Source organism: Herpailurus yagouaroundi, unplaced genomic scaffold, assembly GCF_014898765.1.
Source record: "Herpailurus yagouaroundi ecotype Mexico unplaced genomic scaffold, PumYag 203, whole genome shotgun sequence".
Lineage (NCBI taxonomy): Eukaryota > Metazoa > Chordata > Mammalia > Carnivora > Felidae > Herpailurus > Herpailurus yagouaroundi.
Genome location: NW_024412434.1, coordinates 13,501,202 through 13,518,140, shown reverse-complemented (window position 1 = coordinate 13,518,140; position 16,939 = coordinate 13,501,202). Strand labels below are relative to the sequence as shown.

The 16,939-nt window shown below is 43.1% G+C and overlaps 1 long non-coding RNA gene across 1 annotated transcript in view; it reads right to left on the bottom strand.

Annotated features, from left to right (window-relative positions):
- The window catches only part of LOC121014581 (uncharacterized), an 85,921-nt gene extending 68,996 nt beyond the window's left edge, over positions 1-16,925 (bottom strand). Inside the window, exons 1-2 of the long non-coding RNA XR_005783284.1 lie at positions 16,844-16,925; positions 16,099-16,206 (exon numbers count right to left, since the gene is read on the bottom strand). This is a non-coding gene — a long non-coding RNA (uncharacterized LOC121014581). The remainder of the gene's footprint in view (positions 1-16,098; positions 16,207-16,843) is intronic.
- Between the last annotated feature and the right edge of the window lie 14 nt (positions 16,926-16,939).

The following is a 16,939-nucleotide window of genomic DNA, read 5'->3' as shown; positions in this document are numbered from 1 at the left end:
AAGAAAGAAAGAAAGAAAGAAAGAAAGAAAGAAAGAAAGAAAGAAAGAAAAAGCAAAAGTAGCAATGACTTCAGGAAAACAGGAAGAATTAATAAATAGCAAACATAAAAGGGAAAATAAGTAAACAACACAAAAAAATGTCTAGACTTGTGCATCCACTGATGGTATGCCCCACCCCACCAGACCCCCCTCAGGTTCAAGTCCGCTGCTTGGAGTACTGGCGGCTGATGATTCCAGTTGAATTCATCCTCTGGAATTACCCTCAGTCAAAGGAAGTTGCCCTGCATTAAGTTTATGCCCCTTCATCAAAGGCAGCCCACATCCAATGGCTGGTTGATACAAGAGTGCAAAGGCCCAACCACCCCCCCACCCATGCCTTGATGTAATCCATCTCAGATGGGCTACTCAGCCTCAGAACTCCCCATGGAATCAGCTGGGGCTGCTACTGCTAACTGTACTGCAGTTCAACTCCTCCCTTTGCCCACACCTCCCTTGGTCCCTCAAAAGAGCTGTTCCTGAGAGCATTTCTCAAACTTGCACGTGCAAATCTCAGAATCTTGGTTACTACGATCATCCAACCTGCAACGGCTAGTGCTGGAAGGGGTCCTAGGAAGCAGGCTTTAAAATGAAATTTTGGAGCTGCACCAACCTCTGGCCAGGTGGCAATGAAGACCCATAACTGGTGGTAAACGGAGCATGGAGAGTCTCTAGCCCGAGGTAGTTGTGCAAGTATTAAAATGCTCACCATGTGAATGGGGGTAGGTTACTGGTGGGAGGCAATGCGCTGGTAAAGGCAGTATCTCAGGAGTTTGAGAGATAGAGAAGGTGGTCATTACAAGGATTATGAAACTGGCTGCTGCTGAGGACAATGGAAGAACTAGGCAAGGACAATGAAAAGTGGAAGTTAATTAATCACCAATTAAGTGTCAGCATGAAAGCCATGCCTCGTTGGCACCTTAGAAAGAGACTATCATCTCCTATGAGTAGAGACCAGAAAAGTCTCAGGGTCAAGCCCAGGACTCATTCTAAGAGTAGCAGAGCTTCAGAAGAGGTTGAATTCTCAAGCCAGGCCAATCTGCTACCCAAAGTTAGGACCTGTTGGGACAGAGCCTGCCCTAGGGCATGGGATGAGGACATCTTGACTTCCTACATTCCCTCCTCAGCCTCTGGGTCTGCAGGAGCGGCCCAATCCCTCCTGTAAATGGCCAGCACTCACTCCTTGTTTGAAGATGATGCAGAGTCATCTGCCTCGCAAGACCTTGCATTCCCTTCAGACCTAACCCCACCTCCCCTCTAGTCATCACACAAATCAGTAGGGTTACAAGGCATAACAGAACCCAACCTGCTGAGGGAGAAAAGAGATTATGCCCCGCAAAGGGAACCATAGGACCAAGCTAACACGTACCAGCAGAAGCCAAGATTTGGGACAGATCTTTTGGGTGTCAGATCAAGGCGGATAGAAAACAAAGCCGGATAAAGGAAAGCTGGTCAATACCGACGATCCTATGACCTACAACAAGCGCCCTGGGAGATGATGCCTGAGATGATGCCTGAGATGGCTCTGAGAATCAGGTAGGAAACACAGCTACATTAGGTGAGGAGGAAATGCCAGAGATGCGAGAACAAACAGAATAAAGGTTTCAGGGTGTTCAGAAAAATCGTCTAGAGTGGTTATACTATTTCAGGCCAGAAGACTTACCCACCGACAATATTCAGTGGCAGCGCCCAGAGGACACTCTTTAATAAAAAGGGAACGCACCGGGGTGAAGGGCAGTCCTGCTGTCTTCTGTAGTGACTTCTCGGACCGATACTGGGGATACTCTGACAGAACTGGTTTCCCTGGTAGCAACTGGGTGATTGAGTCCTGAAATAATGGAGGCCAGACTGTGGACAATTATTGCAATGCCTGGGAAGGTTAGATTGAAGGTGTGGGAGTCTGATCCACTGAGATAAGGAGATGCTTCATAGGACACAGCATCGTCAGGGACGAGATGGGTGAGCAGCCAATAAGCATATTAGTCAAACCGTACAATCAAAAGAAGGTAAGGATGGACCTTCTAGAGACAGAGAGTAGCCATCCCGACAAAGAACTGCTGTACTCTGCCCAGTTTCTGGATCTGAGTCATTACTCAGGCTGAAAGCCCACTGACTGAAGAATGGACCCCAGGCCCCAGGTGGAAGAATTCTATCACTCCTGTCCAGTATATAAGATAAAGATTCTCCCAATCCTTCTGCCAGGGAGACGTAGAGCCATTCGCTATGGTACACTGGGGGAAAGAGGAACTCCCAGACACTTCAAGGATGTAGACCGAGTCAGAATTAACACTAATACCCAAAGACCTAAATTATCATCATGCTCCCACACCATCCCCACCGCCCCCTACTCCCAGCAGAGGGGGCACTGGCACAACCCGGGTAATAAATGGCACTGTGACATCATGAACCAGCAGTGCTGAATGCATAAATGTAGAACCGGAATGGATGTACTTGACAGCTGGCACAAAGTCCCACATTGGTTCCCTGCCCTCTGGGGGCAAAAGGGACCCTTGAGAGAAAAGCCAAACAGAAACTCTGAAAGTGTCCCCTCCTGCCCCCAGCCTAGCTGGTAAACAGAAACAATATCATGTGACAGGAGAATGGCAGAGATTAACAACACCCTTGAACATCCAAAGGATGCAGTGGAGGTCCTCATCACATCTCCATTCGATTTACCGGTCCGACCTTTACAAAAACCACATGATTCCCGGAAGATGACCTCTTAAGCAGTCGCCTCAGTGGTACCACGGCCCTGGGTGTATGGCAGGTGGTCGTCCCAGCAGGAAGGAAGGAAGGTCAGAAGCACTTTGCCTTCATGTGGGACACACATGAGACTGTGTTTCCAGTCTAGCTCCAGGGCGATGTTCATTCTCTCGCTCCAAGTCATAGTATGATCAGAGGGGACCCGGACTGTCTGGACATTGTGCAGAACATCACGGGGTTGGCTCTACCGATGACATCACCTCAGGCAGACCAGATAAGAAAGAAGGAAAAAAACCTCGGAGGTATTGGTAACACCTGTGCGATCCAGAGAGCGTGGGAAACGAATCCCACAGAGATTCAGGGGCCACCCCAGTGGTGAAGTTATAAGGAACCCTGTGGTCTCAAGCATCCCTTCCGAAAGCAACTGGCAAAGTACTGCATCTCACAATTCCCACCGCTAAAAAAAAAAAAAAAAAAAAAAAAAAAAAAAGCAAAAATGTCTGCTAGAGACTCAAAAACACCATTTCTACCTATTTATTAGGTGACATAAAAGGCCGTCAGAACAGCTGTGAGTAGGGTCTAGGGCAGGAAAGGGCCCTGCAGTAAGTCTGGGCTGCAACGCATGTAGTCCTGCCTTGTGGGCTACACAACTCAACATACCCTGTGGTATTAGAGGAGTCTTGGTTTTTTGGCATTTATTTATTTATTTATTTATTTATTTATTTGGTAGGCAAAGATGCCTACCAAGTAATGGCAGTTCCAAAAATGAGAATCTCACAATACAGACCCCCACGGTTCTGGACCAAGGCCATGCCATCGGCAGCAAATTGTCGCCTATCATTGAAAAACCACCTTCGAACGTGCGCCGGGACCCTGGCAACAGAATGCCTGACCACAGGCCATTGAGTGATCATGAGACCAGAACTGCCCAGCCTGAACTGGGCTCTGGCAGACCCCCGGTGTTCTAAGGTTGCACAGGCCCTGCAGCCATCCATTGTAAAATGGCAGGGATACCTCTGGGATCAGGGTGAAAGGAGATAAGCAAGCCACATGGGCAGGTGGCCCTAAATCCCCATTTCACCCACCAGCATTGCCTCTCCCTCAGTCAACATCTATGGCCATACTGGGAAGCTGGGGTGGGAGGAGGTCTCTTCTGACCGGAGGGCAAAGGAAGAAGAAGGCTGCATGTAGTCACAATGGGTCAGCTCAGGATGCAGGTGCAAGCCAAAAACGTATACCAACTATACTACTGCCCCCCTGAGGAGTGACCCTGAAAGGCAGCACTGAGGACAAAGCCTTTCAATGGGCGGAGTCTCACTCAGATGGTACCTCTCTGTGGACAGGGACATAGCCCAAGGTAATGTATACATATAGACTCATGGCAGCGGTGAGTGGCTTGGCTGCTTAGTCTGGGGCTACAAAGGTAAAAGATCAAAGGCCTGGTAGCAAGTCCTCAAAGAAGACCCCAGATAATTCTCTAACGCCCTCAACAGACATGGTGCTATACTCATCAACAAGAGGGGCCTGCGTGCCCTCGCTGTAAATCTGGGCACAACCGAGAACTGTTTTTGACCAGCAGAATGCAGAGGAACAACATTTTGAGACCTCTGTGCCCAGACATTAAGAAAGCCTGGCTTCTTCCACCCTCTGGCTCTTTGAGCCCTGAGCTGCCATTTGAAGAAAACCAGGCTACCCCGCTGGACAGACGGGCCCTGGAAGATGAGATGCTGGGTGGAGAGAGAGGCCACATGGAGGAGCCCGAGGTGCAAGGCATCTAGTCCCAGTGCCAACCCCACCGCAAACACATGAGCGACCCCAGGCAACGCCGGTAAAGGTATTCCTTGGCTGAGCCCCAGTCCATCCATGGAATCAAGGGATGCAGTAAAACGGCTGTTGTTTTAAGCCACTGGATTTTATCGTGGCGTGTTACGCAACGATAGGTGACTGAAGCGGAACTTGGGGTTTGAAAATAAGGTGTCTACCTGGACAGAAAATGAAAATACGTCGCATTAGCTTTGGGACCAAGTGGCAAACAGAAGGCTGAGCTCCTTAAAGAGACCATTCGTGAAGGCTTGAGAGACAGGGACAAAATCGTCATTGGAGACTAAAGGCAAGGGGACCTGAGTATTCTGTATTAACAGTATGTGGTGCCAACACACACACAACACAGAGGCCAAACTGTCATGTACAGTGAGGCGGGAAATAGAAAAGGTACCCAAGGAACTCACGGGTCCGGCTGGGGATATTTGTAGGCACGGTGGAAAAGCTCCAACTGTTTTTTTGTTTTGTTTTGAGCTGCCTATGACAAAAGTACATGAAGAGTAAGATAAGAAAAAAAGGAAGTATAGTTTTCAAGCAGAACTGAGAGGGAACATAAAGGAACCAGGATTGAATAGGTTTGAAAGCAATGCTGTCTCTCCAGATGAAGAAAGCCTCTCAAGGTAAGAAACGGACCCAGAGGGAAAAAGAAAAAAAATCAAATCCAGGACCCTGAGAGTAAAACCTGCCTCGGCGTAAAGTTCAGGTCAAGGATGGACCTAGAAGACACTTTGTTGAAAGCTCAGGAAGATTTTCGGTGATGTGTCACAGGGCCTTCCGGCGGAACAAAAAGCCTTCTAAGAATCCGAAGGGCGTACCTCTCAACTAGCCAACAGGGCTTCTAAGAACCAGAAGGAAGTTGTTCCAGACCAACTTCCCAGTCCTGTTTCAGAAAGAAGGCAGGTATGGCTTTTGCCAAATGGAGTTGATTATGATTCGATACAAACAAAATGCACGATGTCTCTCAGGGAACTGAATCCATTTGGACCAAAAGGGACAGAGACTGTTCATAATGAAAAACGGTCTTTGGGTCCCCAGACTTCCACAGGCGGTACGCAGACTAAGAAAGCTGTCTAGCTTCAAAGAGAGGCCATTTATTATGGAAAAGGAAGGATGATTCAGGGTAGAGGCAAGAGGTTTGGGAGCTATTCGCACAAATCAGGACTGGTTTAAAATGAAGGACTGGCAACACGTTGCCTGCTGGATTTCAAAATTACTATATGAACCTGTAACTGTGCAATACCCGCTGTATCTCCCCCTTTGGGCTATTCTGATTTGCCTGTTCCTGCCTCATCATCGTTGGGTGAGTGTCGAGCAAGCAACTTATCTCTTCTATAATTCTTTAGAGCAAGAGGAGCCATACCTAAGATGTTACATTCAAGGAAACACATCTGGGAAGCCCCATCAACGCCTATGCCTAATTTTAATGATGAAGTCCCGGATTCAGGTGGAGACATTATGAGATGAGACTTACGGTCTTGGAAGAAGGGGTGAGTCATATTTTATATGAGGGGGGAATATGAAAAGTGGCCAGAGGATGGACTGTGGCCGCCACTCTTCAAGGACAACCCTAATAACTCTGGTCTTCCTTGCATGCACATACTGCTACTCAATAGGAGACCAAGCTAATGTCCCAATGAATGTGGGTTGGGGCTGCTCAACAGAATGCAAGAGGTGAGGCTCCAGGACTCGTGAACCCAGGCTTTCAGAAGGCCAAGTAGCTTCTACTTCCTCCCTCTTTGTCCCTTAAGACAACATACGAGAGGTTCTGGCTATCTTGCGGGATGGAGTGTTCACATGGAGGAGTACTGAGACGCCAGACGACCAGCCCAGCCCCATCTCGCTGCAACTGAGTGAGAGACCCCACACAACACCAGCACAGGAGCCCTAGGCGGGCCCCCAGCCAAACCGCAAAATCATGAGATACAACTAAAGTGTCATAACTAAGTTTGGGTGTGGCTTTTTATGTGGCAACGGACCACAAAATAGGGTAGGGAGGTCCGGGGGAGAGGAATGTGGAAGAGCCAGCAAATGGTAGTAGGCATGAAAAGTGGAGTTCTTTGTGTTGTCTGCTACCTCCCACAAGAAAACATCCACCAAAGACGAGACACTCGCAAAACACCTTAGGCAGCTGACACCAGCCTGCATCTGTCATCAGCCACCCCAGCGCGGATCAAATGAGCTCATAAATGGAACAGCCATGCTGCTAGGGATGAGACTATGTATGCACAGGCCCAACAGCACGGACTTGCAGCCACTAAGGCCAGGCCAGCTGCTGCCACTGCTGAACGTTTCATTCTGTCAATAAGAGAAACTAACACCAAGCCCCTAATATGGCAACCAGTCAAGGATATCAACTGGTCACTGGTGGCCAACAGACTACCCTGGACCCCCTGCACCCCGACAGGGGCAGTGATTTCCCTTTGGCAACCCACAAAACCTATCTAAGACTGGTGCTCAAACGGGGGCATGGCATTGCATTGAGCCACTGCAACAGGAGGGGCATATGACCGTAGGACCAACTTAGCCTTTCACGACCACATCATCCAGAAGCTGCTGGCCTGAGAGAAGAGTGGAATGGCTGCTGAAAGACATAACTGAGCCCAAGCCAAAGGCAGCTTGGAAATGATACCCTGGATGGCCACTCCATGGGACATAGTAATATATAGCTGAAATCAATGACTGTTATTTGGTACTGTGTCCCCAATACATAGAATACAGGAGTCTGAAAACCAAGGATTATAAGTAGGAGTCAACAGTTTACCATCCTTTCAGTAACCTACTTGAGAAATTTGTACTTCCTGTACCCACGATCCTAAGCCGAATGCTTCCACCAAGGGATACAGCGAGACTGTCATTAAACTTAAAGCATAGCTGCCTCCAGGTCACTTCAAGCTTCTTTTGTCAAGACACCATCAGGTAAGAAAACTAGTCATCTTTCTGGAAGGAGTACTTGACTGTGATTACCAGGAGGAGGAAGGATTGCTATTACGTGGTATGGAGAGGAATGCATTCACAGCCAGGTGACTCACTTGTGGTGTCTCTTGGGACACCTGTCCAATTTTGATTGTTAATAAAGAAATGCAGAATTGACAGCTTACAAAGGGTGCAATGAGCATGAGTTCAGACCCCCCCCCCCACCAAGGCTGGAAGTCCGCATCACTCCATGAGACAAGCTTCCTAGACCAGAGGAAGTGTTAGCAAAGGATCAGGACAGAGATGACGAATATCAATTGTAGCTTCAAGACCAGCTACAACGGTTAGGGCTATGATTCATCCCACTAACTTTCCTCTTGTGAATTTCCCAGAAAAAGAGGCTGTCCATGATCATGGAGAAGATGGAATGAACTTACCATACAAAGCAAGTAAATTTGGTCAGTAGAGAAACCCTCAGGAGCAAGGCACTTATTCGTGCTGTTGCTGGCAATGTTGGATGTTGGTAACTCCAGCTTTATCATTCCTCAAGAATTTCCCTTGGCCAAAGAAAGAGGTTTTACCCAAGGTTCCAGCCTCTCCCCATGGATGGTCCACATCAGATGATGACTTAACGTGGAGGTACAAAAGCCCGGCACCCGTGCCTTGATTTGGGATATTCTGGGAAGGCTTCCTCAGCTCCAGAGTTCCCCATGGGATTCTGAAACTGTGTCTCATTTCAATTCTGCCCTCTGCTCAATCTCACTCCCCGTGTTCCCTCAGAGGTGTCTTTCCATAGAGCAATCTTTAAAAATCTCTTACACCCAAATCTCAGGATCCATTTCCCTAGGAACTTGATCTGTGTCAACTTGCTCAATGAATCCAAGTTTGTATTAAAATAGATAACGAAGCAGCCCTCTTGGTGCAGTGGGCAGCGCGTCAGTCTCATAAAATAGATAACCATCTCTGGGAATGCAAACTGGTGCAGCCACTCTGGAAAACAGTATGGAGGTTCCTCAAAAAGTAAAAAATAGAAGTAACCTATGATCCAGCAACTGCACTACTAGGTGTTTAAACAAAGGATACAAAAATACAGATTCCAAGGGGTACCCGCACCCTGATGTTTACAGCAGCATTTTCAACGATAATAAAACTCTGGAAAGAGCCCAGATATCCATTGACTGATGAATGGATCAAGATGTGATACACACACACACACACACACACACACACACACACACACACACTGAAATATTACTCAGCCATCAAAAAGAATGAAATCTAGGGGTGCCTGGGTGGCGCAGTCGGTTAAGCGTCCGACTTCAGCCAGGTCACGATCTCGCGGTCCGTGAGTTCGAGCCCCGCGTCAGACTCTGGGCTGATGGCTCAGAGCCTGGAGCCTGTTTCTGATTCTGTGTCTCCCTCTCTCTCTGGCCCTCCCCCGTTCATGCTCTCTCTCTGTCCCAAAAATAAATAAACATTGAAAAAAAAATTAAAAAAATGAAATCTTGCTGTTTGCAATGACATGGATGGAGCTAGAGCGTATTATGCTAAGTGAAATAAGTTAGCCAGAGAAAGACAAATACCATATGATTTCACTCATATGTGGAATTTAAGAAACAAAACAGATGACCATACGGGAAGGGGGGAAAAAAAGGACAGAGAGAGAGGGAAGCAAACCATGAGAGACTCTTAATGATGGAGAACAAACTGAGGGTTGATGGAGGGAGGTGGGTGGGGGCTGGGCTAGATGGGTGATGGGTATTAAGGAGGGCACTTGTTATGATAAGCACTGAATGTTGTATGTAAGTGATGAATCACTGAATCCTACTCCTGAAACCAATACTGCACTGTATTTTAACTAACTAGAATTTAAATAAAATTTTAAATAAAAATAAGATACCAAACCATCTCTACCAGATAATTCCAAAGTTTTGTTTTCCACCAAATACAGCCATGTTTAAGGGTTCCTATTATTTTCTATCCTCCACCCCCCCACCCCTGCCCCACCAACTCTTGCAAGTGTTAGGCTAAAATGTTTGCCAGTCTGGTGCCTGTGTAATGGTAACTCATTCCAAATGTAATTTACAGTCTCCTGATTACTAATGAAATAATCTCTTCAGATGTTTATTGGCCACTTGACTTTCCTGTTCATATCCATTAACTGTTTTTCTATTAGGTATTTCTCTTCTTCTTTTTAAATCTACATATGATTTTTAATCTACATATGATTCCAGTGTTGGTTTTATGAATTATAACTCTTGGCTTGCCATTTCGCTCTTTCAATAACGTCTTTTGAGGGGTGCCAGGGTAGCTCCATCGGTTGACCATCTGACTCTTGACTTCAGCTCAGATCGTGATCTCACAGTTGTGAGAGGGAGCCCCACGTAGGGCCCTACAATGAGCATGGAGCCTGCTTAAGATTCTCTCTCCTTCACCCTCTCCTTCTGCTCCTCCCCCACTCGCACTCCTTCTCTCTCTCTCCCTCTTGCTCGCTTGCTAAAAAAAATAATGTTTTGATAAACATAAGTTCTTAATTTTTTTTTTAATTTTTGAGAGGAGGGGGAGAACTTCTCCCTTCCCAGCAGAGAGAGAGAGAGAGAGAGAGAGAGAGACCTCTTAATGTTGATGTAATCCAATTTATCAATCTTTGGGGCACTTGGCTGGCTCAGTCAGTGAGCATGTGACTCTTGATCTCAGGGTTGTGAGTTCAAGTCTCACGTTGGAAGTAGAGATTACTTAAAAATAAAATCTTTTTAAAAACCTATCAATCTTTACTTTTGTGATGAGTTGGGGGTCTTTGGGGGGTGGTGTCTTATTTAAGAAAGTCCCTATCATGAGGCCACAGGATTTTTATCTGCATTATCTTCTAAAAACATAACTGCTTTATTTTTCATATTTAAGTCTATAATTCATCTGGAATTAATTTTTGTGTGAAGTGTGAAGTAGGAATACAATTTCGTTCTTTCTACATAGATAACCAATATGTCCCCATACCATATATTGAAAATTCAGTCCTTTCTCCACTGTTCTGCAGGGCCACCCTATATTTTTTAATCGTCTCGCTTTTTTAGAACAGGTTTAGATTTACAGAAAAAATTGAGACCATCGTGCAAAGTACTCATGCACCCCACATCTAGTTTCTCCTATTATTAACATCTTACATTAATATAGTACATTCGTTATCATAAACCATTATCAACACATTATTATCCAGAGTCCATAGCTTCTTCATATTTCCTTAGATTTTACCTAATGACCTTTTCCATCCGGGATTCTACCTAGGATACTACATTACATTTACTTGTCTTGTCTCCTTAGATTCCTCTCGGCTGTAATAATTTCTGATGTTCCTTGCTCTTGAGGATTTTGAGTTTTGAGGAGGACCAGGCAAGTATTCTACAACATGAGCCTCTACTGAACTTTGTCTAATGTGTTCATCATGAGTAGACTGGGATCATGGGTTGGGAGAAGGAAGACCACAGAGGCGAAGTGCCATCATATCAAGGGAACATACTACCAACATGACTTCTCTCTATTGATGTTGTCCTTGATCACCTGGCTGAGGTAGTGTTTGTCAGTAAAGTTGCCCTTTCCTTGCTCTCTCCATCCCTTTCCGTACTGTACTCTTTAGAAGAAAATCACTATGCACAGCACACACTCAAGGAGCGGGGAATTATGCTCCCCCTTTCCTGCGGAGCCACCTTCTTAAAAAATTAAATATCCTTGGGGCACCTGGCTGGTTCAGTTGGTGGAGCGTGTGACTCTTGATCTCCAGGTTGGAAGTTCGAGCCCCACACTGGGTGCAGAGATGACTTAAAATAAAATCTTCAAAAAATTGTTTAAATGTCTTTAAGTATTGTTCTGGGCCTTCAATCATTCCCATTAGCTTTACGTATCTATCCCTGCATCGATACTCTACTGTCTTATATACTTCATAGGAGGGGGAACACAACCCCTCAAAATAATTTTTAAAAATTTTTAACTATGGTTAAAATATACAGAACACAAAACTTAACATCTTTATCATGTTAAGTGTATTGTTAAGGACATTCCCATTGTTGTACTAGCAGTCTCCAAAACTCTTTTCATCTTGCAAAACTAAAACTCTATACCCACACTTTAGCCACTATGACCATGGGTGTACAAATATTTCTCTTTTCAAACCTTTTGGTTATGTATCAAGAAGCAGAATTGCCAGACCTTATGGTAATTCTAATTTTTTAAGGAACCACCACACCGTTTGCCATAGTGACCGTATCACCTTCCATTCCCACCAGCAACGCACATGGATTCCAATTTCTCCATGTCCTCACCCACACTTATTATTTATTTACAGCTTGTAGTTATTATTCTGTTGTTTTTTAACGGTAGCCATCCTAATGTAGGTGACGTGATATCTCCCTGTGGTTTGGATTTGCATTTCTCTAATGATTACTGATGTTGAGCTTCTTTTCATGGACTTACTGGCCATTTGTATATCTTCTTTTTTTTTTATGTTGATTTAATTTTTTTAATGTTTTGTTTATTTTTGAGAGTGAGAGACAGAGCGTGAGTGGGGGAGGGGCAGAGAGAGGGGGAGACACAGAATCCAAAGCAGGCTGCAGGCTCTGAGCTGTCAGCACAGAGCCCCATGCGGGACTTGAACTCACGAACCGTGAGATCATGACCTGAGCCGAAGTCAGACGCTCAACCGACTGAGGCATCAGGTGCCCTATTTGTAGATCTTCTTTACAGAAATGTCTACTTGACTGCTTTGTCCACTTTTGAGTTGTTTGCTTTTTATTGTTGAGTTGTAGAAGTTCTTTATATATTCCAGATATTAACCCTTTAACAGATACACTATTTACAAATATTTTCTCCCATTCCATGGGCTGCCTTTTCACTCAATTGATAGTGTCATTCATTTGCCAGAAGTTTTTAATTCTGATGTAGTCCATTTTATCTACTTGTAAATTGTTGCCTGTGCTTTCGTTGTCATATCCAAGAAATCACGGCCAAATTCAAGGTCATGAAGATTTCCCCCTATGTTTTCTTCTAAGAGTTTTATAATTTTAGATCTTACATGTACGTATTTGATCCATTTTGAGTTGATTTTCGTATATGATGTAAGGGAAGGACCCAACTTGATTCTTTGCATGTGGAAATCCAGTTTTCTCCACAACATTTGTTAAAAAGATTGTCCTTTCTCCCTTGAATGGTCTGTGAACTCCTGTTGAAAATCATTTGATCGTGTACACAAAGGTTTATGTATGAGCTCCCTAAACTCCTCAGTGTTAGTTTTAAGAGAGAAAAGTAGAATTCAAAATTATATACATAGTATGAGTTCAGGTATTATTTTATATTATAAACATGTTATTTAACAAATAAGAGAATACAAGCTTATTACAGATAATTTGGACAGTCAAGTATAAAAAAGAAAAATCACTAATAATCTTCTTTTGGTGTATTTCATTCACCATCAAGAAATATTTAGAGATCACCTATGTAGGTAATTTAGACTCATTACAAAATTAGGATCATGCTTTTTGGACAGTTTTTGTATCTAACTTTTTATACCTGATTCTATATTTTAACATTGTCCAAAGGCCTTTTTCCTGAAAAATATTATATAAATGGCTATATAGTATTCTAATGTCTAAATAATATGCCATAATTTATTTCACTACTTCCATAAGTATTGCATGTTTTATCTTATTTATGATTTCTATTAGATAGTATATAGTAAATATCACATAGTAAATTCTACACGTATTTATTATTATCACCTTATACATACACTACTTTGATAACAATGAAGAATTTTCTGTGAAGAAAGAAAGTAAAATGTTTGCTCTGGATTCTTACATGCTGACCCTTTCTGCAACGCCTCTCCTTAGTGGTATTAAAAACTGAACTTTCCACAGCTTTAAACATGGCCTTTTTTTCCCCACACAAATTAGATTTTCCTTTATAGTTATTTATAGTTTCCAAATAACAGGATGACTATGTGTTTTCCTCCAACAGAGGCCTCTGGATCCTTGAGATTTTAGAATATATTATTTTGAAAACTACTGTGTCATCTTCTTTCTGCACTTTTAATCTCAAATCTCATTTTGGTTTTAAAATGTATTGTTTTTCAAATTTTTATTTTATTTTTTTAATTTGTTTTCAAAAGTAAAATTTTGATTAACATAAATGTCATAGTAATTTCTAGGTTATTATTGTTTCATATTTTTAAACATTTTATTTTTATGTAATCTCTATACCCAACATGGGGTTCGAATTTACAATCCCAAGGTCAAGAGTCCCACCGTGCTCCCCACCCCCTTACCGACTGAGCCAGCCAGGTGCCCCATGTTTCATGATTTTAAATAGGTGGGGGTAGGAGCCGTTTTTATTTGCTTACAGACAAAACTCAAAACTTCAAATAGATAGTAAATTTCCCATATTTTCCGCCTTAATAGCACAAATTTATTCTTACCAAGTTTATCGTAGATGGTAGATCAAAAGTGAGCAGGCATGGAAAACTGATTTTCAATTTCTATCATTTCTCCTGATCTTCACGTGTAAGTACTCATCTGATAGCGTTTGGTAGTAAATTTATTTTTGACTCCCGATCTAAGACAACGTAAAATGCTCATTGTAACCTGAGACTCCGTATGTTTGCAATTTAAAAGTTATAGTTTGGTGACTGGGAGGAGAACAAGGGGGGAGTCTCTGGGATGTTGATAATTATTCTATTTATTAATCAAGACGTAGGTTACAAGGAGTTTCCTTTAAAATTATATTTTAAGAGTTTTCTTAAGGTATATGAGTCTAAACAATTTTTAATGACTTTCTGCGGCTGATAAAATTAACATTCTTTTAACAGGAATGGGCAAGTGTTCTTTTTAATTAATTTATTTAAGTAATCGCTACACCGAAGGTGGGGCTTGAATTCACAACCCTGAGCTCAAGAGTTGCAAGCTCCTTCCACTGAGCCAGCCACGCGCCCCGCCCCGATACAATTAACATTCTTAGTTATTTAAAAGGTTTCAACTTCTTAAACTATTTTCTAGCTAAATGTATTATAGTTTATCCTACCACCAGTTTATTCCTGCTCCGCCGGCTATAGCTAGAAGTTGAATTGTTTAGGCCTCAAGCCCAGCAAAATTCCGAGAAATAAAATTAAAAATCATGTTGGCATTACTCATTATGATGTATCATGTATGCAGAAATAAGGCATTTGTGTTTCTTTGGCAGTTTAAAAGTCCCCCCCCCCCCAAACCTTGTATCGTATGACATCAGACGCAGGTGTTAGAAATGAAAACAGAGACATAGTACCCATGTGGCTTCCTCCTGACCTCCATTATTTAAAGAAATGCGGTGATATAAAAAATATTTTAAATTATTATTTATTACAAGTTACCTGAATCTCACCTTCTCTAATAAGTTTGTAAGCCACAGCACCTATGTTCACCTTTTACTGCATTACTTTAGTGAGTTTTTCTCATACTTGATACATGAAGTTTAAGGATACAACTGTTTGATAATAATATTAGGAACATATTTACATATTCAGATGCTCGACATAGACTGTTAAAGGCTCTTCAGTCTTCAATTAATGATCTGAATGATCTCGACACATTTCTGGGCTTTGCTGGTATCACAGAACCAAGACACTGAAAACCAAGTAACGCTCCCCAGAAGTAGCATGAATTGCAACGTCTATAAGTAGTACACACTGAAATTTTACAAAGCCAATTTCTCCATAAATATTTAAGCGATTTTTCTAAAAGGCTTCCCACCTGTCTTCTCTGTATGCAACAGCGAGTACAAGGAAATGCACTAAGCACTTGCCTACATAATAAAATCAACTACTTACATTAGAGGGCAGTTTTGCACTCCTTGTCCCGCCTCCATTCTCACTTAATCCCTCCTCTTTACTTTCTGGCCTCTAAATCCTATTAATCCCCGAAATAGGATGAGATGGAACATACGGAAAAAATTTTAGGATCAAATTTAAAACTGCCGCCTAGGCACCTGTCCAGGGCCAACCGTGGTGCTATCTCCCCAAAGGGTCCCGAAATCGGGGTCTGTATGGGTATATCCCAAAGGCCAAACATCAGTCCAAGAATCCTTAGGCTCTACATTAGCCCCCATGCTTGAATCTATTCTATCTTTCTTCCCTATTTTGCCTGGGCTATTCCAGCCTGTCTTTGTTTCTAATCTTGCCTTCTCCAAGGAAATGCTATCAAATTGTTTCCCAAAGATCCATTTCACATTAAGATTTCATGTTCCTACCCAGTTTTCATTTCAATAAAACGAAGCAGCACAATGAATGTGCAATTTAACAATGCCCTTTAGTATTCCATGAATGTTCGATGGGTTTCTTTTTTCCTTCATGAACTCTGGAACAAAATGTTAATGAAACGTCATAAAAATTCATTAAAAATATCACCTCTGGTTTTAAATTAACTAATTAATCAAGGAGCTCTAAGTCAGAAGGAGAAGTATAGTACAACAGTGAGGAGCATGGGCTCTGGAGCCTGACTGCCTGGGTTCAAATCTGTACCACGCTAGTGACTAACCGCAGATTCAGGCAAATCGGCCCGCTGCACCTTGCTTCCGGTAGCTCATCTGTACAGTGGCAACAGTAGGACCTACCTGGAAGGGTTGTTGTAAGGATCGCACTTTCTTCCATGAAAGCACTCAGAGCAGTGACTGGCCAGGACTGAACACTCACTAAATGTGAGCCCTAATTAACATGTACACCTGAAAATACAAAGAAAAGCGTAACTATTCATTTGCGGGAATAAAACATCCCTTTTCTCCAGAACCATCCTTCACATTTCTGTAATCTAGACCCAAGACAATAATTATGAAGAAACTATGATTACTTCTGAAAGGCAGCATATATTTAGAGAATGAAGTACAAGGTAACTATTTTCAGAGGACTTTGCATTTTGTGAACTACATCGTATCTGCTTATCGAAGCAAAATATGTTAGCAGTTTCACTTTGAATCTTTCTCATAATTTTTTTTTAAGTTTAACACAGTCACACAGCTGTTAAAAGACAAAAACAAAAAGCAGGTTTGCTCCCTTTCCGAATAGATGGGAAATGTGGCAGGTCCTTTGCATCCTCCATAAAATTCTGGCCCTTGAGTATAAAAAGTGAAATGTAATACATAAATGCGCCTACGATCGAGCCCCCTCAAAGGCTTTAGAACAAACATTTCTGAATTCACCAGTACCAGGAAGAGTCAACGTTGAAGTTATTATACGGGAGTTTATGCTTACGCGGACGGGGAAGAGACCAACGTTGCACGCACGATTCAACATTAGTGTTAAAAACCGTGAAGAGTTTTAAATCAATGTGCAGCTTGAACTTGGCACCTTTTAAATACATACATGCACGCGACCTCTGACATTTCAGGGGTCCTGAAGCAGAACGAGAGCAGCTCGGGCCGCGCTCCCGCCTCCGCAGCTCCGAGCGGCCCCGGAGGC